Genomic DNA, 26,114 nt, shown 5'->3' with positions numbered 1-26,114 from the left:
GTTTCTATGTTTTTATTTTTATTTTTTTTAGGTGAGGTAACCCTTTGTTGACCTCCGGGATTGCAAGGACCTTGTCAGTTTATAATCCCTTATTTTTTATGCCTACAGCACCTGGTCTTCCTAGATGGTCTCCCATCCAAGTACTAAACAGGCCCGACCTGACTTAGCTTGAGATCAGATGGGATCGGGCTTGTTCAGGGCGGCATGGCCGTAGACGGTTTCTATGTTTTTAAATGTATATGCTTCCAATGTAATGTAATCAATATGTGTGTGTATGTAAATGCATAGGAAAGGCACAGAATGATACCTATTGATCCATTAATCATGTTGCCTATATGGATGGGAGCTGGATTGTCAGGGGTTAAAGAAGAGATGAAAAGGGTCTTATTTCTATACTGTTTATTATTCTAGACATATTCACATAATCATATATTATTTATGTCTTTTAGAAATTTCAAGACGCAATAAGATATGGTAACTGACTAGAGTTAGATGCAAAGGAAAGAGAGAAGTTAAAAATAATTTTAAGAATTTGATCTTGGAATAGTACAGGTGACATTGCCAGCAAGATGAAAGCTGGAGAGATGCAGTCAGATGGTCGCTGGGGCTAAAGTCATCTGAACGCTAGATTAGGTGGGATGTTAAGGATGATATACTCACATGTCTGGCATTTGATGTCAGCTGTTTGCTGGGAGCACAGCTAGGGCTGTTAACCACAACACTTATATGTGGTTTCTTCCTCATGGTGGTCTCAGGGTAGTCAGACTTTTTACATGGCAGCTATCTTCCCCCAGAACAAGTGTACCAAAGGCCCAAGCAGAAGGTGTAAGACATCTTAAGATTTACCCTTGGAAGTCCCAGACATTATTTCTGTCACATATTTTTGTTTTTGTTTTGTTTGTCTTTGTCAAGGACCTCACGAAAGTCATCTCAGACTGAAAGGAGTGAATTAGATTCCAATGTACTGAGAGTAGTGAAGAATTCGTGGCCTTCTTCAATTTACCATGTCACTTACTACTATAGAAAATGTGTAAAATTGTGGTTACCAGGAATATTATGGATGAAGGGTCATACATTCCTCCAGTTCTTCATGGGAATGAAGAAATTGCATGTGCATCATGATTCCCTATTTATTGTTATCAGGTCGGCACAAGTGTAGGTACCTTTAGCTATACAAAGAGAAGTAGGGTTTGAAATGTTCAGCAATTAAGAGATAAAAATACGAGAGTTATTATTATTTTACATGAACACACAAATCAGTAAAATGGCAGCACAGTTAGCAGACATGGAAATTATTTGAGACTCTTCTATAAACAAATAGTATCAACGGTAATGGTGGTATTGGGAGAAAACTGGTTCCACGGGCTCCAGGGAGTCATAAAAAGATAACAGAGCAAGAAAAGACAATGTTTCCAGTGCAGGGTCTGGCAAGTAAAACTAACAGCTCCTCAAAGAGTTTCTGCAAGACTTGTTGGTGCCCCATCATTTGCAGTAAAAATTCAGAAAATTTTTGATGGATATATTAAATGATCAATAAGAACTACAGACTCTCTACCTTGAAAAAATATGCCTATGCTCTAATAGACAAAGGGAGGTAATTTCAAGGGATCGAAAACTATAACTGTGGTTACCCAAAGGTTTAAAGTCTATAGGGCAAGCGCTGCTAATATAAAATCAGAAGAATAAGAATCAAAGGCAGGCTCAGTGTACCCTTTCAAATTTGGTGTTGGAGTAAGTGTGGGGCTTTAGAAACTAATGGAATTAAAATTCTCCTCCCAGAGAGAATAACATGGACAAGCTGCTCCAAGTTTTTGCATCTCAGTTTATCATCTGTAAAATTGGAATATTAATATCTACTTCTTTTGTTGTGAATATAAAGTGAATTACTATATAAAGTATCTAGCACAATATGTTACATAACAGACACTCAAAATATTTTAGACCCTTCCATCCTCTCTGTTCTTACACTTAAGAAATATGTCATTAACAGAGATCAGTCAAAAACATTTTCTTATTCCCTTTGATTCCCAAATATGCAAAGGTCTCTTTCTGGCTTCCTAGACTTTCTATTGAGAATTTATAAACTTCTTAGCAATTGCTCAGAAACTCCACAATTTTTATTAGTAATGAGATTTTTAATAATACTAAGATTGTCATATATGATGAAATGATGGAAGGCTTATAATATGAAGATAAGTGAAAAAATCAGAAATATAAGACTACCTATATTGTGTTAAAGGAAATACACACCTAAATATTACAGAAGAAAGAATAGGAGGGAAGAAGTCAGAATAGTAAGTCTATCTCTGGGTAGTTATATTATGGCTGTATTTTAATTTCATCTTTACAGTTGTCTTTAATTCCATGCTTCTATAATGAATACATATTATACTTATAAATCAACAAAGAAAAATACATCAAATGCCACTGTTGCCAAAAATATTCTAGCAATATTAGCACAGCTTCATATTCCATGATATACAATGTATATATCAATTATCTTGTTTGGCTACTGGACAGAAAAAAAATCAGTAGTAGAGTCAGCCTTGAGGATAATAAATCTATCTTTTTAAAGTAATGTCTAATTCACTAAGGCATGTTCAGTCTGGAAAAAGATAAAACCAAAGAACAGATAGAATTGGGTTACAGAGGATATAAATGTTCATGCAATAAACATGTGCAAAACCATGTGTCAGAAACCATGCTGGATCTAGGGAATACACCAATGAAAAAAGCATGAGTTCTGTTCTCAAGGAACTTGTCTATTTTCTAGAGGATATAGACAAACAACATTTAAAAAGTCTTATAAATGCCTACTTGGCTTTGAAAACATGAAGAAAAGACAATCAGGAAGAGGAGAGTGGTCACTCTAGGACAGAAAGACAGCAATTATGAAAAGTCACAAGAACACACTAGTCCAGAGAATAGTGAATAACCCTAGGGCTGCGGTCCTAGTTAATGATAAAGAGGTGTCATCCAGAGAGGAGTTTGGTATCCAGATAAAGCATCTGGATTTAATCCAGTGTTTTACAAATTGTGACTTTGGGAATGGTTTCTTTGGAAACACAGCAAGGGGAGTTGAGTGGCCAAACCTGCAGTGCCAATCAATCCCTGCTTCACAGAGAAGGTCTGCTTTTGTCTATTCTGTAAGTTGGATTTCCTGACAGGATTTTGTGTGAAGAAAGAGTTCTATGACCTGAAACAGTCTGAAAAATGCTCCCATGTCATCGAGCTGTTGAGAAAAGAGAAGGGGGCCAGGGATAGACTGTGAAGAATAACAATGTTTAAAGAAGGGACAAAGGAAAAAGTGAGTTGATGAAAAAGACTGAAGAGGCATAATCAACAGTAGAAGCAGTTAAGTCTAATGAATTGGGAGTCAGGTATGTCACTTGGAGTCAATACAGCCCATCATTAAGTTATGATTTCAGCCAATCAAGTAAACTGTTAAAAACACTTCCAGCTACATGATCGCAGTAAATCCATATTGATAAATTCAGCCCAATCCAGTGTTATATCACGTCTTCCTTGGCCTAATGCCCTAGGTTTCTAATAATGTATATTAGTAAATTTTGCTATTATTTTGGCACATAATTTAATTCCTTCCAGGTTATATGTTGTACTTGACCCCTGGAGCATGCTAACATCTGAACACAGTTCTGGGCCTTGTGGAAACAAAGACTGTTTGGGGCAGGTGTTAAGAATAAATAATCTTATTACATTTAAAAAATACTTATGTAGATAGTCTGAAAATCAGCCATTAGTTAGGAAATCTAAAGCTGTCATTGACCAAGACCAAAGGAAAGAATAGTTCAAGATGGACATCTGAGAGGAAGCTCTACGATAGAGGTTATAATGCAGGAGACCACTTGAAGCCTGGAGAATTTTGAAGAGTCATATATGTACTAGAATCAGTATAGTACAGACCCTTTTACAGGAGTCAATGTGAGCTCAAAGGAATCAAAGAAGTCCTTTACGAAACAGTCAAAGTGTTGGAAAATAAGCAGAAATGTATTCAGACATATTAAACACATGGTAAGATATCTCTTGCAAGTTCAAGGTCCTGAACAAACATCTATAAGTAGTTTGAAGGCTGGTATAAGAAAATACAGTATTCTGCCCAGACGTCTGCCTAACTGCCATACATCCCCAATTAATCAAGTTTTCTATATGGACTGCGGATTTCTTCCAAAGTCTTATTGACATGACCTAGCGGAAAAGACACTAGGTCCTTTGTGAAAACTCAGTTTGGAACCCCAGGAAGATCTATTTTTAAACTACACCTGAAGTTGACTCTCACCTTCTCAGACCTCTCTTCTAGTGGGCACATTTCCCATAAATAGAGCCTTGCTGCCCCTCATACTTTGTTAGGATTCCTTTCAATCTGACTGGTAATGCCATGTCTGCCAAATGCGGCAAGAAACTGTGGAGAGTAAGATGAGAAACATTTATGATCCTCAAAGGTGGCCTAACACCGCGGTCTACACTAGGGGGTTGACAAACTTTTTCTAATTAAGAGCCAGCCAGGAGATATTTTAGGCTTTTTGGTACAAGGGGCAAAATCATGGCTATTCTGTAGATACTTACGTAACAATAGAGAAAACAGATGCACGCAAATATTTTATTAACACAATTCAAAATACAATAATAATGACTGAGTTTTGTTGTTGTTGTTGTTATCACAGATATGTTAATGAGAAGGGAGTTTTAGAGCAGATAACATTTCATTTAATTGAGGTCCAATGTTAGTATTCCTAGAACCAAAACTGATGATAGTTAAGTCTGACTCCATCCTAGACCAACTAAATTTGAATCTAAATTTTAATTAGAGTTCCCAGTGATTTGTGTACATTCTGAAGTATGAGAACATACTGGCCTAGAGTTTCTTAATACTATCTGGGCTGCATTTCTCTCTCCCTTCAGAGAAGACAATGAAAGCTGTGTACATTTAAAAAGGTTCATGAACCACTTGAAGTCCATTCAAGAATTCCTACAGAGTCTGTGGCCCCAGACCCCAGAGACTGTTCCCAAGCCTATCCCAAGGCAAAAATGTTCTAAAATTAGATTACATTCAAATCTGAGCCTTTTACTATGTTATAGAAGCTAAGCTACTTAAGCTCTCTGAACCTCAGTTTCTTATATAAAGTGGAGACAATAACAGCTACTACCTTATGGGGTTTCTGAGAGGATCGAAAGAAACTACATAGTCTTTGTTACACACTCTTTTTCCATGTGAAGTGATAGAATTTCTCAAATAACAAATGCAAAAACAAAAAGATATCATTATATACTTCCCATTATCCAAGTCATAATTAATAATACTTGTTCTTACTATCCATATGTTGTATTATATTAGGTTATAATTTCCTGCTCCATTATTATACTTGTCTTAAGTACTTTTCCTTATGACTCATGACAGTAATGACAATAAACACATAACAACTCACATAACACACACACACACACACACACACACACACATATATATATATATATATATATATGCCAGACACTGTTCTAAGGTCTTGATTTACATATATTAGCTCATTAAATCATCACATCAACCCTTTGAGTTTGTTACTATATATATATATAATATATACATATATAACAATATATAACATAACTAACAGGCATATATTTATATATTTAAATTGTGTAATAATTCCATTTTTGGTGAAAATCAGTTTGTTCTTAACTCTCTAAACACATTTATAGTGCACATTGTAAATGTATGGAAGAACAAATGGTAGGGTTGGAGCTAGCGGGCCATTTTAGAATACAGCTCTTTTATTTTGGTGTGTGGGGGGGGCATTTGCAGAAAACTATAAACACACACAATTTTGTCTTGGTCAATCATACCCAACATTTCTGCTTTTGAGTGTGTACCTTTGTATACACCAACAGATTGTACAAAGATGGATATACAAGCACACCTGAAAAATGAAAGATCGACTGTAGTCAATGCACATCCGTTTGTTCCTGAAAAAAGGTAGTCTGTACAGCAATGCTACTCCAAATGTAGTTCATGATCTGATGCTAGTCTACAAACTGCTACTGTCCTGAGATAATACATGTACAAAATTTAAGGATATTTGAAAACTTTTATAGGAATATGACATTGACATAAGAATGTAATCAGTGGACTCATTTCATCAGTGTATTTTACAAAAGTATTAGTTTGAAGTGGTTTGGAAAATTAAAAACAAAGAAACCTGTTTTTTACCAGCTGGTTTTGGAAACACCTTGAGGTGATCCTCAATATGTTTTCCTTTTCTTTTAATGTTCCTCAAACTGTGTTCTCTCTTCCAAGAACAGTACTTGGAGGTCTGAACATCGATTTTCATTATAAGTGTAGAGAAGATGTAGGATATGACATTGGAGCAGCTTCCCTTGACTGAGAAAAGAAAAGCTCCAGCAGTGGTCAGGGTGTGGAATGAATAGAGGAAAATGAGATTAGGAAGTGTCTGATGCTACTTGGCACCTGAAAGTACGACCTGAAGAGCTCAGTTGGAGGAAAGGGAGCTGGTAGTGGTTTAGGGAATGGGAAGTGCTGAGGGGACCAAGAGACCAAAGAACCTTGAGTAATGGTGAGGGCCCCAGAGAACACAGGGCCCCCTTGACAAAAGGTCAAAGAAAGGATACTGACCAGTGAGACACTGGGGACAGCGCTAGATCAACAAAAGCTTTATAGATACCAGCACAGATTGAGTGAGCCTATGACCCAGAGAGAAAGGTAGAAATCGGGCCAGCATGGAAAAAAAACATCCCAGGGAGATACCCTTAGAAGTTACTTAACTTGACCAAGCTAACCATGGCACGGTGCAGGGACTCTGATTCAAATCCAGACTCTGAAATTTGTTAGCTGTGGGATATTGGTTACATAGAAAGCACTTGAATAGTTTTTGGGTCATAGTAAATCCTCATAATATGTGAGCAGTTACTATTATTAGTAGTAGTGATAGTGGACCTACATTTCTTCTTTGCTGACCCAGGTTCAAGAGCTTTCCCAATACAATTGACTAAATCTTACCACAGGGCTTTATCTTCATTGTTCAGGAACCTACTCTGTAGACCTGGATGGTGCTAATATTTAGTTATGTTGCAGTGGGCTTAAGTATAAAGTCAAATATATAACCATTACAAGAACAATGAGAGTCAAAGAAGAATTTGCTTGAGGGAAAATCAATGGCTGTTTGTTATGTATAACTAATTTAGAAATAATCTTCCTGTGTTTAGAGCACAGACTCAGTAAGAGTCAATAAAATCAGTAAAAGCCTATTAAATTATTTTTTAGCTGTGAATGGTTTGAAGCAGATTTAATTTTTCCTTCTTGAACATAGCTAATGCCAAGAGAACAACTCAGTCTTTTTACCTCTTGTTACTGACTGGACTCCTTGTAGTTATTTTCCCTGTGCTAGCCTCTTGAGAGCAGTGATTCTGTCACAAAATGTGTTTCAATACATATCCAGTTTATAGTCAAGATATGCAGCCTAATTAAACATTTGTTTATAGGCACAGACATCTTTGGATATTCCATTATTTGTTGAAAGTTGGGGGTAAAATGCCTATTTCACATTAGGCCCTTACTGCTTTGCTTGAAAACTCATTCTTAATATCAAATCACTTGATTTAAATAAAATTAATTTCCAAAATTTTAATCATATACTAACTTTAATGTACTTTCAAGCCAGGAGACTAAAAACTATTGATGTCTATATATAGTTCCTGGGAGGATATTAATGGACTTGTCTATAATCTCTGATACTTGAATTAAATGTTTGATAGGATCTTTGTTGGTGTTTACCAAGTAGGCTGTTGCTGAACTTGTTTTTTTATAACCCAGATAAAAGTATGTTTAGATTTAAAGTCTATTTTTGAACTCTGAAACAACATTGTTTGATGGCTACATTCCACATGTCCCAACTCCCACTCTACTTCAACTATATTTTCTGGTAAAATCTACCACTTCTATTCTTAGAATATACTATCAATATTAAATGATTTTAAAATAATGTTGAGGATTTTACTTGCTTTAAAATATATCTTAAGGGTTGCTTGTTTTATTAATTTTCTTAATTTCTTTCCAAATCCTGACATTCTCTTGGAAATCTTTTCTGACTGCACAACATCAAAATGAAAATGTGACTTGAAGTGTATTTATATAAACCACAGACCCTTAAATGAACTGGACAACTCCTTAATATATGAACAGAGTGTTTCCTGGCATTGGTTAGAAAGATTAAATCAAATTAGCCTGGATAAGTCGGGTGTTACAAGGACTGGAAACTGCAAAATTAAACTTTAACAAACTTTAACAAATGGTACTATGCCTATTTGGAAATGAATAAGGTTATTAAGGGGCTCAGTGAAGGAAAGTCTGATTTTAATATTTTTATTCAGTGAAGTAAGTCTATTAATTCTTTTGTAGTTGATAATGTTTGTAGAAAGTAAGAAAAAAACTAAGGTAAGAGAACATTTAAATGAACAAGAAGTTAAAACAGGAAACAAATAAAACAGCAACTCCAAATATTGAGCCTAAACTTTTGAAACATTAGCAAAAACAAAGATGGAAGTATGCACTCAAGAGAGTATCCCCATGGTCAGAAACAATAATTAAGTACAGTGCAAAGTAGCTGCAAACTTAGAGTAAAATATAAAGTCCAGGAAATAGAGAACATCACTATTTGAGATCTTTGATTTCCACATACAGAATCATAACTGAGAAAAATCATATATTCTTATAGATATTGGAGTACCTGGTATAAATTTTAAGTAATTTTATATACTATAAAAAAAACTGTCGAACATTTAAGACCAGCTGTCGAGGAAAACTGGAGCTGCAATATTTAAAAGCTGCCCAGCACTCCAGAACCTGTCCACCTAACCACACACAAGAGCGCATTGGTGCTAAGATGATAGGGCTCAATGGTCGAGAATATGGGCTGTAGTGTTGAGCTGCTTGGATTTGAAACCTGGTTCAATCATTCACTAATTATGCATAATCCTATGATCCTAAATTTATTCTTATGTAAATTGGATAATGATGATATCTATCTCATGAGGTTTTTGTGAAGATTCAATTAGTTAAACAATTTAAAGCATTAACAACCACCTCTGGAATATTCTAAGCATTATTTTTTGTCCTTTCTTAAGATGAAAAAAAGAAAATCCTTATCCAAAATGAACTGCTACAGTGTGTTAGTAAAAATACACAGTCTGGGAAAAGATCCTATAAATTCAAAGGAATAGAATTTCTAAGGTCCTTTGCACTCTAAAATGCTATAACCCTGTGCTTATTCAAGAAAGAGATTTCTAGAATACATAAGATAGCTTAAGTCTGATTTCTTAACATTTAGACATATGGATACTGATATTTGATTCCATAACATACTGACATATTTCATAACTCTAAAGGACAAACTACTTACCATTCTCTTTAACCAAAAAATTTAAAAAAAAAATATGTCTGAAAGACCTTTATCCCCATCCTTAAGCCCCAAAATGTTGTTCAGAATGTTCATGCCTCCTTGATGTTCATTTGCTCAGTTCTATTCCAGATATCAGGAACATTTTTGATCTGAGTCATGAGGATTCAGCCAAGTAGAGGTGTATATACACTGTGGCTCTGTGTTTCCATCCTTGATGCACCTGATCCTCATCTGATGACTCAGTTCCAATGACTCACTCCCACCTTGTACCCACATGGCGCCCCATTACCACTTCCATACTTATAGGGCACTGTGTGCCAGGAACTGTTTTTGAGCATTTTACATCTATTAGCCCTTTTAATTCTATAACTCCTGTAAGTGCAAACTATTATTACTCCAACTTTACAGATGAGGAAACTCAAGAACAGAATAGCTAATTAAATTTTCCCAAGTTCACAGAGGTAGTAAGTAGCAGAGCCAGGATTAAAGTTCAGGAGTCTGATTGCAGATTCCATGCTCTTAACCCTTATACCATACTGCCTCAGAAATTAAGACTCAGTGCTTTGCTTACTGCTCCTGAGTTAGTCTTCTATGGACAAATCTTACATTAATATTCATATAGTGTTTCATGGTTTAACATTATTTCACCTCCATGATCTTATTGTTCTCTGCGATTACTGTATAAGAGAAAACTGAGGCTCACAGAGAGATAAAGTACGCAGGAAGCAGTGAATGGTAGAATCAGAACTTAAACCTGGGTCTTTGGCTACTAAAGCCTGTGTTTTCCAGTACTCTGATTCCATATGCAAGATTTAGAAAAAGAAGATATCCATGAGATGTGAACTCTCTGAGAGAGGTGGGGTATGACCAAGACTTTGAATTCTAAGTAGCTCTCAGACTAGGGGAGGAAAGGATGAGAAAATAGAGACTAAAAGAAAAAATAACAGAAAAGAGACCCGGAAAAGGATAGATGCCAGACATAGTATCATGAAAGAAATGAAAGGACTTGGTAGTGGTTTGGGTATTGAGAGCAAAGGAAAAGTTAGAAGCAAAATTGACTTCCAGGTTTCAAATGCGAAACCAGGGAATCATCAATGCCATTAACAGAAACACAGATGAAAGAGGAAGTGGTATGACATAAAAGACAGTAAGTTTGGCTACAACCATAATGAATATTGGGTGACAGTTAAACATGCAAGTGGGGAAATATATAACAGATGGAAAGATCTGGAAATTGATATCCTGGAGGCATTCACTTAGGGTGATATTTAAGACTATGGCTTGATGAGAAGTCACAGGCAGATAAAAGAAGTAATATGAGCCAAATGCTAAACCTTTAGGGGAAACCAACACTAGGGAAGAGGAGAAGACAAAAGGAAAAGTGGTAGAAAAGTAGTTTAATAGATAATATAGAATCATGGATAAAAAGGAAAAAAAGAAAATTCAAGAAGTAGAAAGAAAGAGCAATTAGGGGGATTATTTTATAAACTATATAAATGTCTAACCAATGTACTGTATACTTAGAACTAATAATTAAAAAAAAAAGAAAGTGCTCATGAATGTCACATAAAACAAAGAAGTTAAATAGAATTACATGGGTAAATGAACAATTAATATCTTTCCCAACTTGACTAGAGTTACATAAGAGCAGACTTTAGTGTTTCCTACTATGACTTCAGTGTCTAGTAATACTTTATGTATATCTGTCACTAAATATTTACTGGATAAGTAAATGAATGAATATAATGAGATTTCCTCATAGCACCACAAGTGACCCTTGGAATTAGAATGTCAATAAAGCAATGGAGGTAGATGTCATATCATAGGGGAATTTAAAGAAAGTGAAATATTAAAAGAGAGAAAATGAGTAGTAAGGCAGTAGGGACATATTTTATCAACTACCACTTAGAGATGTGTTTTTGCTGAAAGGAGAGAGAAACCAGATCAAGTGAATTTCCTGTCCTAGTGCAAAATATATTTGTCAGATTTTGTACTTCTAAGAATTCTGCCCAACTTCCAGATGATCTTCTAGAACTTAAGGTAGCCACTACAGCTGTCAACTCCATAAGTGATAGAAGCAATAGGACTGCTGGCTTTATTATTGTTCTCTTCAGTAGAATCAGAAGTCCATGGGCTAGACATGATGGAAGATGTGAAGAAAATACGGTAAGGAAACAGAGGTCAAAGGAAATGATGATACTATGCATAGAAAGACAGAGCCAAGAATGGAACCAAGCTGAAGAGAAGTTAAAAAGTCTTGTGAAACCATCCAAAATGTGTGAATGTTTGTGGGTGGGTGAATGTCTGAGTGATAGCACATATACAAGCAACATATGCGATGTACGAAAACATAGTTACAAATACATTTCAAATAGAAAGCATTACAGACAATTAGCTAAGTGTTTACAGATACTGGCAAAATAGTCATAACACAATAAAGCTTAGGTAAACTGTTCATTTCACATATTAAAGTTGCATTTCCTTTTCCTTTCCTTAACATCCTAAAAAATAAAATAATTTTGACAAATATGTGCTTCTAAATGTGCTTCTGGGACACAAAGAGGTAGAGATAATTATTTCATTATTTAATTCCCTAAACCTATTAGAAGACATTATAAGACATGAATAAACTGAATGACAACAGCTATTTCCCAAAAAGGCAGAAAGAGAATTTCAGATAATTATAAATATACAGAATAAATATGATTTGACAACAAAAAGACATTTTCTCACTTTTTTTCCTTAACTGTTACCAAGTTATTAGTTGCCCAAATGTTAATATATGTGTGTATGTGTGTATACACAGACATGTAACACACACTCAGAGATGTAGGGATCTATTTTATTTACACTGAAAGTGTATTACTTCCAAAAACTCAGAGAATATATGTTTATATTCTCGATAGTACAGAGTAACACATGGAATAAAGATCATCATACTCTTTTATGAATAACCTTTCCCCTTGATATAGCATAAACAAGGTCAGGTTTCCCAATGACTTTTATATGAAATGTAAACACTTTTCTTACATCATAAAAATAATGCTGAAGCTCATCTAAAAGACTGCCAGGTAAGGGGAGGGAAAAATAGCATAAATGATAGGGGATTTCTTCATCCCTCTTGTGACCAAATCAAAGTTGTGACAGAAATAGGGAGCAAACAGTAAGCAAAGTTACCTGGGATCCAGATGAACAGAGGGACAACTAGGAAGAGAAATAAGAAATCGCCCTGCAATTGCAGAAGGTAGGAGGGGGTGATGATGTGAGGCTGCCTCTTCCCTAGTGGCTGAGTGGGACAGAGGATGCAGCAGCTGCAGCTGGAAGCTACAGACATCCCTTTTTTTAACTAATTAATTTTCTATGGTGACATTGGTTAAAAAATTCTAATAACTTTCAGCTGTACACTTTAACAGTAAGGCATATATACATTTACACTGTGTGTTCACCTCCCCATAGTTAGATTTCTTTCTGTCACCACATATTTGACCCCCTTTATCCTGTCTACCTCCCCCCTCCCTTCTACCCTCTGGTAACCACTAATGCAGACACCTCTTAAAGGGGCCGTGTCTGTTAGCGAATTTTTGCAGTGATGGACCTGCTGGTGGTACACCATGGACTAACAGGGGGACACTGAGTTGTCGGAGCAAGGGCCGGAGACAAGGTTCTTTCCCTGGAAAAAGTACTGGCGGTATCCATTGTTCCTGTCTTGAGCCCATTCCCCTCCCAATGTGCGAACTCAGAGCTGTCATAGCTGAGATATCATTAAACTGGATATCAGAGGTCCATAGCACAGAGGATTATCTGAAACCCTGCCTTGCCCAACTCATGGCCCCACCCAAGTCACATCCAGGTATGTCTTCAAAGAGTCCCATGCTCCTTGCTGAGCTAACTCCATGACTCACACTGGTGGCAGCTGACCTCGGTTTCTGGTGTGGCATCTGGAGGCCACTATAATCACAGCACCTGTGATGTGGATTGCTTGTTGAATCTTAACAGGTAGCCCCAGAGGGGCACAGGCTGGGACTAAACTTGGCCTGCAGCTGAATCCCTCTCAGGACTGTACCACTGGACACTTACTGCACAAAGCCACACTAACCAGACCAGGAGACTTAAGAGCTTTGCTTAGTACATAGAACTAAACATGGAAAGACAGCCAAAATGGGAAGACAAAGAAGCAGAAACCATATGAGAGAACAGAACAGAGATCCAGAAATAATGGAGTCAAGCAATCTCACAGGTGCAGAGTTCAAAACACTGGTTATAGAGATGCTCAATGAACTTTTGGGAAGAGTAGATGAATTCAGTGAGAACTTTGTAACAAAGTAATTTAAAAACAAAAAAAAATGGAAATTATAAAAAGGAACCGATCTGAAATGAAGAACACATTATCTGAGATGAAGAGTGTATTAGAAGGAAAAAACAGAGTGGATAAAGAAGAGGAGTGAACCACCGATATAGAGGATAGGAAAGCCAAGGACACAATCAGAATGGCAAGAAAAAAGAAGCCAAGACTATAACAATAATTTGAGGAGCCTATAGGACACAATTAAATGTAAAAATATCCATGTCATAGGGGTAGCTGAAGGAAAACAAGAAGCTGAATATATATTTGAAGAAATAATGGAAAACTTCCTTAATCTGGTGAAGGAAATGGACATAAAACCCCAGGAAGCTCAGAAAGTCTCAGAGAGATGAACCCAAATAGGCCCACACCAAGACACACCATACTTCAAATGCCGAAGGTTAAATACAAAAAGAGTATCTTAAAAGCAGCAAGGAAAAAATTGTTAGTTACCTACAAGGGAGTGGCCATAAGACTGGCAGCTGATTTCTCAAAAGAAACTACGCAGGACAGAAGGGCTTGGCACAAAACACTCGATGTGATGAAGACCCAGGATCTACAACCAAGAATACTTGATCCAGCAAAACTATCATTTAGAGTTGAAGGACAGATAAAGAGCTTCCCAGACAAAAATAAGCTAAAGGAATTTATCAACACCAAGCCAGTATTACAGGAAATGTTGGAGGGACTTCTTTAAGAAGAAAAAAAAAACATGTATCAAAAACAGGAATAAGAAATGGTAATAACTACATTCCAATAAATGAGTACCTCACATGGAAAAGAATTAAGTGCTCCAATCAAAAGACAGAGTGGCTGAATAGATAAGAAAACAAGATCTCTACATATGCTGCCTACAAGAGACTCACTTCAGAATAAAAGACACACAGAGACTAAAAGGAAGGGGATGGAAAAAGATATTATCTTGATGGACCTAGAGGGTATTGTGCTTAATAAGTCAGACAGAGAAAGACAAATACTGCATGATTTCACTTACATGTGGAATCTAAAGAACAAAATAAATAACAACAAAAAACAGAAATAAAACTCATATATACAGAGACTATTTTGAGGGATATGAGATTGGAGGGATGTTGGGGGAGTGAACAATGGCAAAAGGATTAGGAAGTACAAATGGATAGTACAAAACAGACATGGGGATATAAAGTGTAGCATAAGGAAAATATTTAACAATGTAATAAATATGTAAGGGAGAAGAGAGGTACTAGTTTAGTGGGGTGATCACTGCTAAGTTACATAGTATATAGATCTCTAATTATTATGCTGTGCAACTAAAACTAATATATTGTATAACAACCATAATTGAAAAAAAAATCATCGAATCGTACAATGTAAATATGAGTAACTATCTATTATATTTCAATAAAGCTAGAAAAAAGATTGCCAGGTAGTAGTTACTATAGCTACTCTAGATATACTTCTTTTTAAATATATATTAGTTTCAAGTATACAGCACAATGGTTAGACATTCATCTAATTTATGAAGTGATCACCCTGATGACTCTAGTACCCATCTGGTTCTACACATAGCCATTACAATATTACTGATTGCACACCTTATGCTGTACTCCAGGTACCCATGACTGTTTTGTAACTACTAATTTGTATTCTTAATCCCTCCACCTTTTAATCCAACCCTCAACCCTCCCCGCTAACCCAGCAATCACCAGTTTGTTGTCTGCGAGTCTGTTCTCATTTTGTTTGTCCCTTTTGTTCCTTTGATTCAGTTTATAAGTGAGATCTTATGGTATGTCTTTGTCTGACTTATTTCACTTAGCATAATACCCTCTGGATATACTTTTTAATGACAAAATTTGTCTTATGGGTTGTGAGATAGCTTTTCTGTTGTATTAACTATTTTTAAAACAATGCAAATAACAAATTATTTTAGAATTAAACTAAAAATTTCCTTACTATTGTCCCACAGATGGGTCCCAATAATGTAAACTAAAATTCAAATAAATCATATACTTAGAAGTTCTATACTTATGACATAAAAAATTATATTACAAATTATATAAATAACATCATTTAACTTTTTTAGGTATACATTCTTAATCTTAAATATAAATTATCAAGATAAATTTATTAACATTTCAGTGCTTAACATCTTAAATTGGTGCAATACTCAAACTGGAAGCAACAGAACTGCGGTTAAATTCTTGGATGAAATTTACTGAAATTTCTTAAGATATTCATATATTTTTAAACCCTGGTTTTGTCTATTTTTTATTTTATTATTATTTTCAAATATACAGTATATTGGTTAGATATTTGTAAATTTATAAAATGATCTTCCTGATTGCTCTCTCTCTCCTCTGGCTCTCCACCTAGCTATTACATTACTGCTGACTGCATTCCCTCTGGTTTTGATGTGAGACAAATTGAGTAAATCTGAAAAACTGGATCAAGTTTCTCATGTCTACCTTAAAGATTTAGTTTAAAAATATAACATCAGTGTGAAATGTGGGGTAACTATTTTCCCTGGAAAATTATGGAATAGAGTTCTTCCTTCCAAAGGAAAAAAAAATGTTCATCTTTTTCAGAAACTTCACTCAATATATTTCTTTAAGAAGTCAAATATTTTGTATAGTTTGTATGTCTGGGAAATGGGGAATGGAATATGCTCAAAACTTAAAAACACTAATTCAAAAGTTCTTAACTTAGAAATTACAAAAAATAGAATACAGCAATGAAAAATATTCTATACAGGACACATCGATCATTCATTATTTTTTATGATATAAAATATCAGAACTTCAATATCAGCATAAAGTATTGGGGGGTGGTATTGTGGTTATTTTCTTATCCCTGATAGAGTTCTATGTAAACAGTAATTTATTATAAGAACTATTTTTAGTATAAAAGGTAATCTGCTCTAAAAGTGTTTAGGAATAACCTGAGATGTTAGAAAAGAGATATATACAATTAAAACGTCCCTTAAATGGCATTAATAATTACATGCATTAAATATAATGGCATTAAAATATTAGAATAGAAATAGTAATAATTATATAATGCCATTTGGGCATTATTATTGGTATTTACCAAAGTATTAAAGAAGTGAAAATATTACAGAAGTAACACTTTCAGGCTAGAATGCAGGAACAAAATTTTTGGAAAAATTTAAAGTACCTATTGATAATTAAGAAACAGGTGGCTCTATGGAATAGTAATTCCACCAACTGGAGCACATTAATGATAAGTAGAATATTTTATCAGCAGGCAATCCAGTGCATTTAAGGGAAAAAAATATTGCCACTCTCATGGAGTCCTTGACATCTTATTTCTCTGGGGGCCTTTCAGTTGTGTCGGTCTCCTTTACATGAAAGCTAACTGTAATGCCATCTCACTCTGTTGTAAATAGCAAAGGAAGGTGGCCCACAAAAAAACAATATAAACTGTTCTCCAGTGAATAGGAACAAAGCTCAATTTGTTCAGCTGTATGAAAGGCCAGTACATCAAACCGGTCTTATATGTATTCCAGAATTTCTGCTTCAGGTACAAAAATATGTCACCCCTTCCCTAGAGAGTACTCACACCAGTGTATAAAGCCAAGAGAGCTACGGGCATGCTAACAGCCTGGTCTCACAGCACCTTGGCCAGGATGGCACATGGCATGTGGCCCGGCAGCCTGTGCTCCAGCAGTTGAAATTGGTGTAAAAGGGCACAGCCATGCTGGCCACAAGCCAGATATGCCGCCAGTTGGCCAGGCGAACGTGCAGCCACTGCTGCAATGTGTCACCATCCGAGAAGGTCACAGCATAGAGCTGCACATTTGTAGGCCACGGATAGTGTCAGGCCGTGTGCAGCAGTGCCTGTCAACAGTCCACCATGCTGTAACGTGGGTGACCATTCCCAGCTCCCAGGGCAACGCCCCACATGGATCTGTTTTTTAAGGATTTCATAAGAGTCCAATTGAATGTCTTCATGCACTTAAAGCACTAGCGTATAAATTGTAACAGTCTTGTGTTTAAGATGTTATCTAAACAACATATAAACAATTTATTATAAAGTAAAAAAAATAAACACTCAATTCCTGTGCTTAAAAGATATTTTAAGGAGGCTAATTTTAAGTAGCATTTTAAAATATATCATCTATAAGTTATATTTTCTCACGATTCTGAATGCTTTATATAACTCTTTTTTCTTCAAATACATAGTTGGATATATAATGTTGAAATGTATTTCCACTTAAAAGGAAGGTGACATTGCTAATTAAAATAATCAATATGAAAGAGAAAAATTTTAAAACCCGACGTATCTTTCTAGTGTATATTCTCATTCAGAGTCAGTAAGCCATCTCCTCATGGTGTTAAAAATATCACATTCTTGCTGAAGTTATTCCAGGGTTTCCAGACATTAACAATCCTTCTACTAAATATATATATCTATACTAGATATTTAACCGTATGAAGAATAGGAGTGAATGCAAAAATCAATTCAACAAAGCTAAATAAAACATCTAAGTTTTCAAACAAAGAAAATCAGAGCAAAAGGACTGTTGTACATAAATAGAGGTGTGAGACATTTTTTGGCAAAATGACACAGTTCTGCTGAGAACTTGATTTCTTTATGTCACTAGGATACACATTTGTTCCTGGAGACATTCATTGTTCCATGGGATACAGTGCAATGTTTCAATTTGTAGATTAAGTGCTAATAACAATAAGATATGTACATTTCCCTCCTCAAGCCATCAAACTTATACAGCAGCCAAACCACCAAAATGCCCCCTCTGTATATATTCTTCCTTCTCCTTTTATTGTAAAATCTCATATCAAATGGTAGAAGTTATTTCTTGACAAGCAAACCCCACTCCCCTAACAAAAATACAAAAATCAAGAAAACAAATGTCACACTGAAGACCCCCAAACACATTATTCTTACCTCAATCTGATGGTTAGAACATTTTTGGACGCTCACTTTTCTTTCAAACACAAACTGTAGAATGCTAGACTACTTGACCCTCATGTATTACTAGAAGAACTTGAAAAACCAGTCTTTCATGTTCCCACAATCTATTTACACATTGAACACACCCAATAGCACAGAGTAATGTTTATCTGTGGTGGACGGCTATTCTAAGAAGCAGGCAGTATCTCCATTTTCAAAAAAGGAATGCCTCTTGATCAGGAGTGGAAAGGTAATAGCTGTTTCATCCTCTAAAGAACATTTAGAATTTTTGTCATGAGAATGTGGTAAAGAGGATTCATTTTTTTTAAATATTCTGTTCTGAAAAACTTGATTCTTAAAGAATCTGAGGAAAAATATATCTAATGATAACAACACATATGTGCCAAGTACTAGTCCAAGTGTGAGATTATATATATTTTCCAAAACATATTAAGTATGAACTATCATAATATCAATATTACAGATGAGCAAACTAAGTATTTTGCCCACAGTTATCCAATTAGTAAATGGTACGGCCTTAAGTTAAATGGAGGTACTTTGGCACCACAGTCGGAGTATCTAAACATGACAATGAAGTATTATGACTTTCAGAAGATAACTGTGTAACAGGGCGTGGCTACTCAGCTGAACATTGGATAATATATAAAGTTTTCTTAGTGTTTGTACTGTATTACATCTTAGGTTGAAGTTAAAATTTTGGAAGATTATTTTCTTAAGATAATTATTCATTTATATTATCACAGTAGGCCTCTTTTTAGCTGTAGTAGCCCTGTGAGGTCCTGGGGATGGGGGAAAAAAATATGAGTCTAGCTTAAAGTACCAAGAGAGCTATTACTTTCTTATGTTGAGTCACACATGAGAAGCCAATACAACACCTTTAAAAAGTCTCAAGGATATATGTTTTGTTCTGTTTTTCAGATTGAATAATTTCTACTGACCTGTCTTCAAATTCATTTTGTCTTTCTTCAGCCATCTCTAAGATGATATTGAGTCCATTTAGTATGTTTTTTAATTTTGGTTATTGTAATTTTAAATTCTAAAATTTCCATTTACTTATTTTGGGTTTCCCTTTATCTGCTGAAATTCCCTATATGGTTATTCATAAAGATTATATTACTTTTCATTCTCTGAACATATTCTCCTTTAGTTCTTTGACCATACAGTAATCACTTTAGAGTCTTTGTCTGAAGAGTAGAGTCCAACAACAACATCTTGAGATTTGTTTCTATTGACTTTTTTTCCTTGACTATAGGTCATATTTTCTTTTTTCTTTTCATGCTAAATACTTTTTATTATATATTGAACAATGTGGATGATACATTTCAAAACCCTAGGTTCTGCTATCTTCTTAAGAGTGTTCATTTTGGTTCTAGTATGGAGTTCAATACATTTGGTTTTACGCTTTGTTAAGGTAGACATGCAGAAAGCCTAAGGTCTTTCCTAAACCTGAGAATTTAAGGAACCAGCCTTTAAATCCTATCTTCTCTACAGGTCTTGAAAGGGTTGGTTTTTAGAAATTTTAAGGGTGGATTATAGGTCTTGATTTAGGGAATGATCTTTACTCCTAAGGCCTCTAGTTTCTCAGCTGGATGCCCAGGTTATTCATGTGGTATCATCAAGGTCTCTCCACTCTTATTGCCTGCAGCTTCAACATCACCCAGCATGGGTCAACTAGTAATATCTCTGTTCTGCTCTCAACCTTGTGTGCTCTGGTGAATCTCAGGTAGTCTTGCTCAGTCCTCAGCCAAAGACTCTTGAAAAAATTCCAAATGAACTTTTGAAGATCTTCCTTTATATAGCTCCCTGTTCTCTAATGCCTTGTCTTGAAAATTCCAGCTTCTTCGGGTCCATTGAACTCTGAGTTATGCCTCCTCAGGCCAACAGCAATACTGTGTTCTACCTGGAATCCAACTCACTGTGCCACTGGGAAGTTTTCCTCAGGCAGAGAACTGGAGTGGTGGTTGCATTACATTGTGGGTTTCCTTTCTCTCTGGAATCACAGCATTGTGCTGCCTCTTGTACACTGCCCCCAAATAGTCAGCTCATCAATTTGTTCAGTTTTATGGCTGTTTATAGCAGAAGGGCTAGTCCAGTAACAGTTTATCATAGTCAGAGAGAAAGTCTCCCAAGGGGATTCATTTTTGACCTCATTTAAGTGTCATAAGACACCTATTTTCTCTATGTAGTCTTACGTTTGTACAATTTTAATCATCTCAAAACATACTCATACACATTATGTGACAGGAAGGTGATAGGGAACAACTTTAGGGGAAATGGGATAAATTAGATGGCTGCTATATCCTTTATCCTCACCTAGCATCTTAGTTTGGGTTCAGCAGATGCTGAGACATGGATTTGAGTGCAAGTAGTTTATTTAGGAAGTGTATTAGTTTTCCATGGCTTCTGTAACAAATTACCACAATCGTGGTGACTAAAAACAATACACATTTATTGTCTTACAGTTCTGAAGTTCAGAAGTTTGAAATAACTTTCACTAGGCTAAACTCTGGGTGTTCACAGGGCCACACTTCCTCCAGAGACTCTATGGAAGAATCTGTTTCCCAGCCTTTTCCAGCTTCTAGAAATGCGTTCCTTATATTCCTTGTCTATGGCCCCTTCCATCATCTTCAAAGCCAATAACAACACGGCATCATGCTTCAGTGGTCACACTGGCCTCTATTTCTTTGTCAAATCTCTTTCTACCTTCCTCTTATAAGGACACTTGTGATTACATTTAGGGCCCATTCATATAATCCAGGATATTCTCCCCATCGTAAAATCCTTCACTTAATCATATTTACAAAGTCTCTTTTGCCATATAAGGTAATATTCACAGATCTTTGGATTAGAACCTAGATGTCTTTTGGGGCCATTATCCAGTCTACCCTTGAGCCCCTAGAGATTCATGTCCATCCCATACACAGAATGCATTCACACCATGCCATCAGCCTGAAAAGTCTGAACCCCTTTCAGTACGAACTAAAAGTCTAAAAATATCATGTAAATCATGTATGGGTGAAATCCTGGGAATGATCCACCCTGGGGAAAAGTTCTTCTCCATTTGTGGACTTACGAAAATGGAAAACAGGTAATTTACTCTCATAATACAATGGTGGGACAGGCATAGGACAATAGTTATGGATATTCTGATTTTATAAGGGAGAACAAGGAAATAACAGTCATCACCCCAAGCAATTTTGAAATCCAACCAGCAAGTTCCATTAGATTTTAAGGCCTGAAAATAATCCTCTATGGCTCGAAGTTCTGCCCTCAGCCTGTGGATCAACCCTTTAGGACAGAGCCTCTACCTAGGGCCTGTGGCTCTGACCTCTGGGCACAATTCAACATTACTGAGCAGTATTTTCCTGTTGATTTTTTGCATTCCCTTTTTGAATAGTTATAATATCGACCAGTTCTCTTAGGAGTTAAGTAAAATCTTATCAGATGTGTTCATTTTATATCTATATGAACATCATGATTTTAACCTGTTCTGAAAATTATCTTTTAATCATCCAAGAGATCAAATCAAAATGTTCAATGTATTACCTACCAGAGCCAGGTAAATTTCAATGACAGATAAGTATAACTCATGCAAAGTTTAAACACAGGTATGTCTTTTCTTGGTGGTCTAGGTGAATCCAAAACACCGATATAATTATGTTAATCCTGTTTCTCTAGTTTTAATTTTCTTATCTCCTAACTTAGTCTGTGCTTTATTCTGGATACACTGTAGCTCATAAGTTATTCTCCATTGTTGGCAGAAATGGATGGAAATTTGGTTGTAGAGTCAGACCATTTAGAAATCTCTCTAAAGAAAGTAATCAGACTTCCTGAGGTTCAATATGAATAAGGAAAATATTGCTAACATCTTTAAGAAGTTTTATCAAGTCTAAGAAGTTCCTGGAGATTTGTCAGCTCTCTCTCTGTCCATTATCTGTTATTTATCAGAGTCCTAGCAATACTTTCCCTGATGATACTAGGGAACAACACAATTGTGTGATTACATATAACTTCGTTGTTATTTTTAAATACTTGATTGCTATCTTCCAAATTTAGTTTCCACCTGACATCTTCAAGACCAGTGCTTTCAAACTGAAGATGAAACTTACCACTGGAGCTTTGTAGAAATACAGATGTTTGGGACCTATAGTAGACTTTTTCTAAAATGGCCTTAACCATTATGTTCAAAGGCTTTTACGCCAAACCTAATTATTTTGGAATTGGTTATATGTTATTTTACATATTACAGAACAAAAGGTATTTAACCTTCCTTACATTATTTCTGTTATGCTCTCTGAGAAAAACTTTCTTTGTAAACATTATCAGTACTAAGTTAACCACAGTCATTCTGAGTGTTGGTCTCCCCCAGATTATTTAACTCTGATGGTTCCCAAGGGGCTGAACAATCAGCTACAGAACAGAGACCACGTTTTTGACAAAGAACTGCTAAGAACTGCCAGGTAAAGGACAGACACTTCAAAGAACAGTCTCCGGACAGAGGATACTGATGTCATCACATAATCACTTTGAAGATCATGTCAGTGGACAGAAGCAGAATTAACAGAAAAAAGATAATTGAAAAGCAAAAGTGTTCACAACATTTTATATAACATTATGTGCAGTAGAATAAGACCTACGTTTGCAAAGTACAAAAACTTACAGTATGAAATTAAACTTCTCTTCTTAACTATCAGGATTTCCCAAATAAAACATACTGAAAGATCATGAGAATGAGCTGAGTATTTAACAGAAATCCAAAAAAAAAAATCAAAGATAAATATTGAAGAGTTTAGGTTCTTTATACAGAGAGCATAAACTATTTTCTATCTCAAGGCTACATTTCCAGATTATAGTAGAAAAAAAAAGAGCCTCAAAACAGGTAGGAGAAGCCATATTTCCTATTGGATGTGGACAAGGAAGAGCCGATCAACACCTATGAACCTAAAGAGCCTCAGCTATAAAATGGAGACCCTACAAACTGATCCCTGTCCCCTGTGCCACATTTACCCACTTCAGTAGACAACTTTCCTTAGGAAAAGATCATAGATGGGTCATTGTACACCTTGAGCAGATCTTTGAAATAGCTGAGTCCAACCTCATTTTATAGCCATGGAAGCTGATGTGCCCTATGTAAACTACATCAAGGGCAAAGAGAACTTGGTAATGACCCACCTGCAGTTGCTGCAGAGAGGTCTGCTGGCCAAGTGACAGGAAGACAAGAATAAGAGTTCAACCTGGCTAAGGCTAGGAGAGTTCATGGCTCTCTAAAACAAATCACCAAGGAGCTAGAGCAGCTCCCCCGAAGGCCCAGGCTTCCCAGGACCCATATCATGACCCAGGGGCCCATTTTTCAGGCAGAAAATGCTAAAACAGAGGCAGGGGATGCTGGCAGACAGAAAGCTGCCAAAGACGCCTCTGCTGTGTTGGACAACTCCTTGAACCTCCCTCACTTGACTACCAGTGTATTACTAAGATTAAGAGGATGAAACCTGAGGAAAATTGTGAGGTGGACATCCTGACAAAGGCTGCGAATATGATTTCAATAAGCATTCAGTGTCAGGAAAGGAGTCTTGGATTTCTACACGCACATATTCCAAGGAGCTCTAAGCACAACCCTGACACTGATGCTCAGGACGCTCCTCTGACATGGGAAAGGTGAGGCCAGCTCCAGCAGCTTTCCCAAGTGGTGGCCAGAGGTGGAGAGAGGCCGAGTCCCCAGGCAGAGGGGAGCCGAGAGGAAACCGGGATGAGGACTGTCTAGTTCCCGGGTGTACCTCTGGCTTCCTCCTCTGTGTGGCCCACCCCGTCTCTCCACAAGGCTCAGCAGGTCGTGGTTTTCTCAGCCAGTGGCCTGAGTCTCCAGCAGTCACATGAGAACCACGTCCAGAGGCACCTTGGGGAGCTCGCCTAAGCATCTGGTCGACAGGGACGGAGACATGTGCAGCTGGTTCTAGGGGCCTCCTCTCTCCCAGGCCCAGACACTGTTGTCAGGCAGCAATTACTGACATACGTTGACTCAAACACTGGGAAAACCCCAAAATGGAGGAACCCTTACTACCTCCATTATACACACGAGGGAACTGCTGCTCAGAGGCAACAGATGAGTGTCCGGGATCCCATGGCCACAAAGTGGTGAACGGGGATGGCCAGCCCAGGTCACCTGACCCCACTGTTGAAGCCGCCTGGGCTGCCTCTCTCTGACCGGCCCTGTGTGGCAGGCCAGGAGGCAAGAGGGCAGCCATCGAGCATACGATGAACAGGCGAAAGTGTCGAGTGTTGCCAGTCACGGGCAAGGGGATAGATTGCTAGAACAGTTGTGTTTTAAATTAAAACAAGCACATGAGAGTATTTATAAGAATTATATGCACTTCTGAGCCCACCACTTAGGAGAGAACTTACACAGAACATGCTTAAAAACCTCTCCAAACATGTATTCGGCCACTGATAACTCTTCTACTCTATCAACTGTATGACCAGAGACGGACTACGTGTTTCATCTGCACATGAGGCTTATAATGGTCTATGATGGGGTGCATTTATAATCCATTCATAAAGAATAACCATTGAGGACTGTTTGACTTGTCTTAGTCCACAGAGTAGCTTGTATGGAATCTTTCAGTGTCCACAACAGGGGACAGAGAGTAACACAGCGTTAGCTAATAATCTATCTCAATTCTTCATCATCATCATCATCATCATCATTATTATTATTATTTTGGAATTATTATTATCTTGGAATTATTTTAATTATTTTGGAATTATTATTATTATTATTTTGGAATTATTATTTTGGAACTATTATCACTCTTCAATCTTCATGTGAAGCTCGTCCCATCAAGTTCATGCCAACTTCTGTGCCACCCTCTCCACCCAGCGCCGTCGCCATCACCTTCTACTGTTAGATGTTTGCTACCATGAATAAAGCCTCTGGTACCTCGGTCTCGGTTCTTCAGCCATAGCTCCACCCCCAGTTACCACCATCACTCTGGCAGCCCCGCCCCCCCGCCCCCCACCCCCCTCACCCCCCCCCGCCAGCCTCCTGGCCTCCCAGGCCTTGACTTGCCCAGACCCAGTGAGGAAGTCTTCTCTCCCCCATGACCTTGGCCAGCTACTCCCACCAGGGCCGCTCCCCACTCTGCCACCTCTAGAAACTGCTCCCTGAAATCCCTGAGTCCAGCATCCCACACTGACCCCCACCTTCTGCCCTCCAATGCCCCATGAGACATCTCCTTCTGGATGTCTCACATACACTTGCCACGCAGAATGACAGAAACAGAGGAATCAGATGCACAATATTCAATTTCAATCTTTTATTGTCATCAGTTAATCATAGAGCTAGGCTTCCTCAGTTATTCGTTGTTTAGCTTGGGCTCTTCTGATGACTCTTGCCAGGCTCTGGGACTCGATCT

At 36.9% G+C, this 26,114-nt stretch overlaps 1 protein-coding gene and 1 pseudogene across 2 annotated transcripts in view; both read right to left on the bottom strand.

Annotated features, from left to right (window-relative positions):
• The window catches only part of SYTL5 (synaptotagmin like 5), a 127,813-nt gene extending 109,062 nt beyond the window's left edge, over positions 1 to 18,751 (bottom strand). For both annotated transcript variants that reach the window (XM_016152971.2, XM_016152990.2), the window contains exon 1: positions 18,679 to 18,751. The gene's annotated coding sequence lies outside the window, so the exon portion shown is untranslated. The remainder of the gene's footprint in view (positions 1 to 18,678) is intronic.
• Positions 100 to 216, bottom strand: LOC118608519 (annotated as a pseudogene).
• Positions 18,752 to 26,114: the final 7,363 nt, after the last annotated feature.

The sequence above is a fragment of the Rousettus aegyptiacus genome, unplaced genomic scaffold (assembly GCF_014176215.1).
Source record: "Rousettus aegyptiacus isolate mRouAeg1 unplaced genomic scaffold, mRouAeg1.p scaffold_m13_p_9, whole genome shotgun sequence".
NCBI lineage: Eukaryota > Metazoa > Chordata > Mammalia > Chiroptera > Pteropodidae > Rousettus > Rousettus aegyptiacus.
Note: the sequence above shows the minus strand (reverse complement) of the source record. Positions and strands in the feature narration are given on the sequence as shown.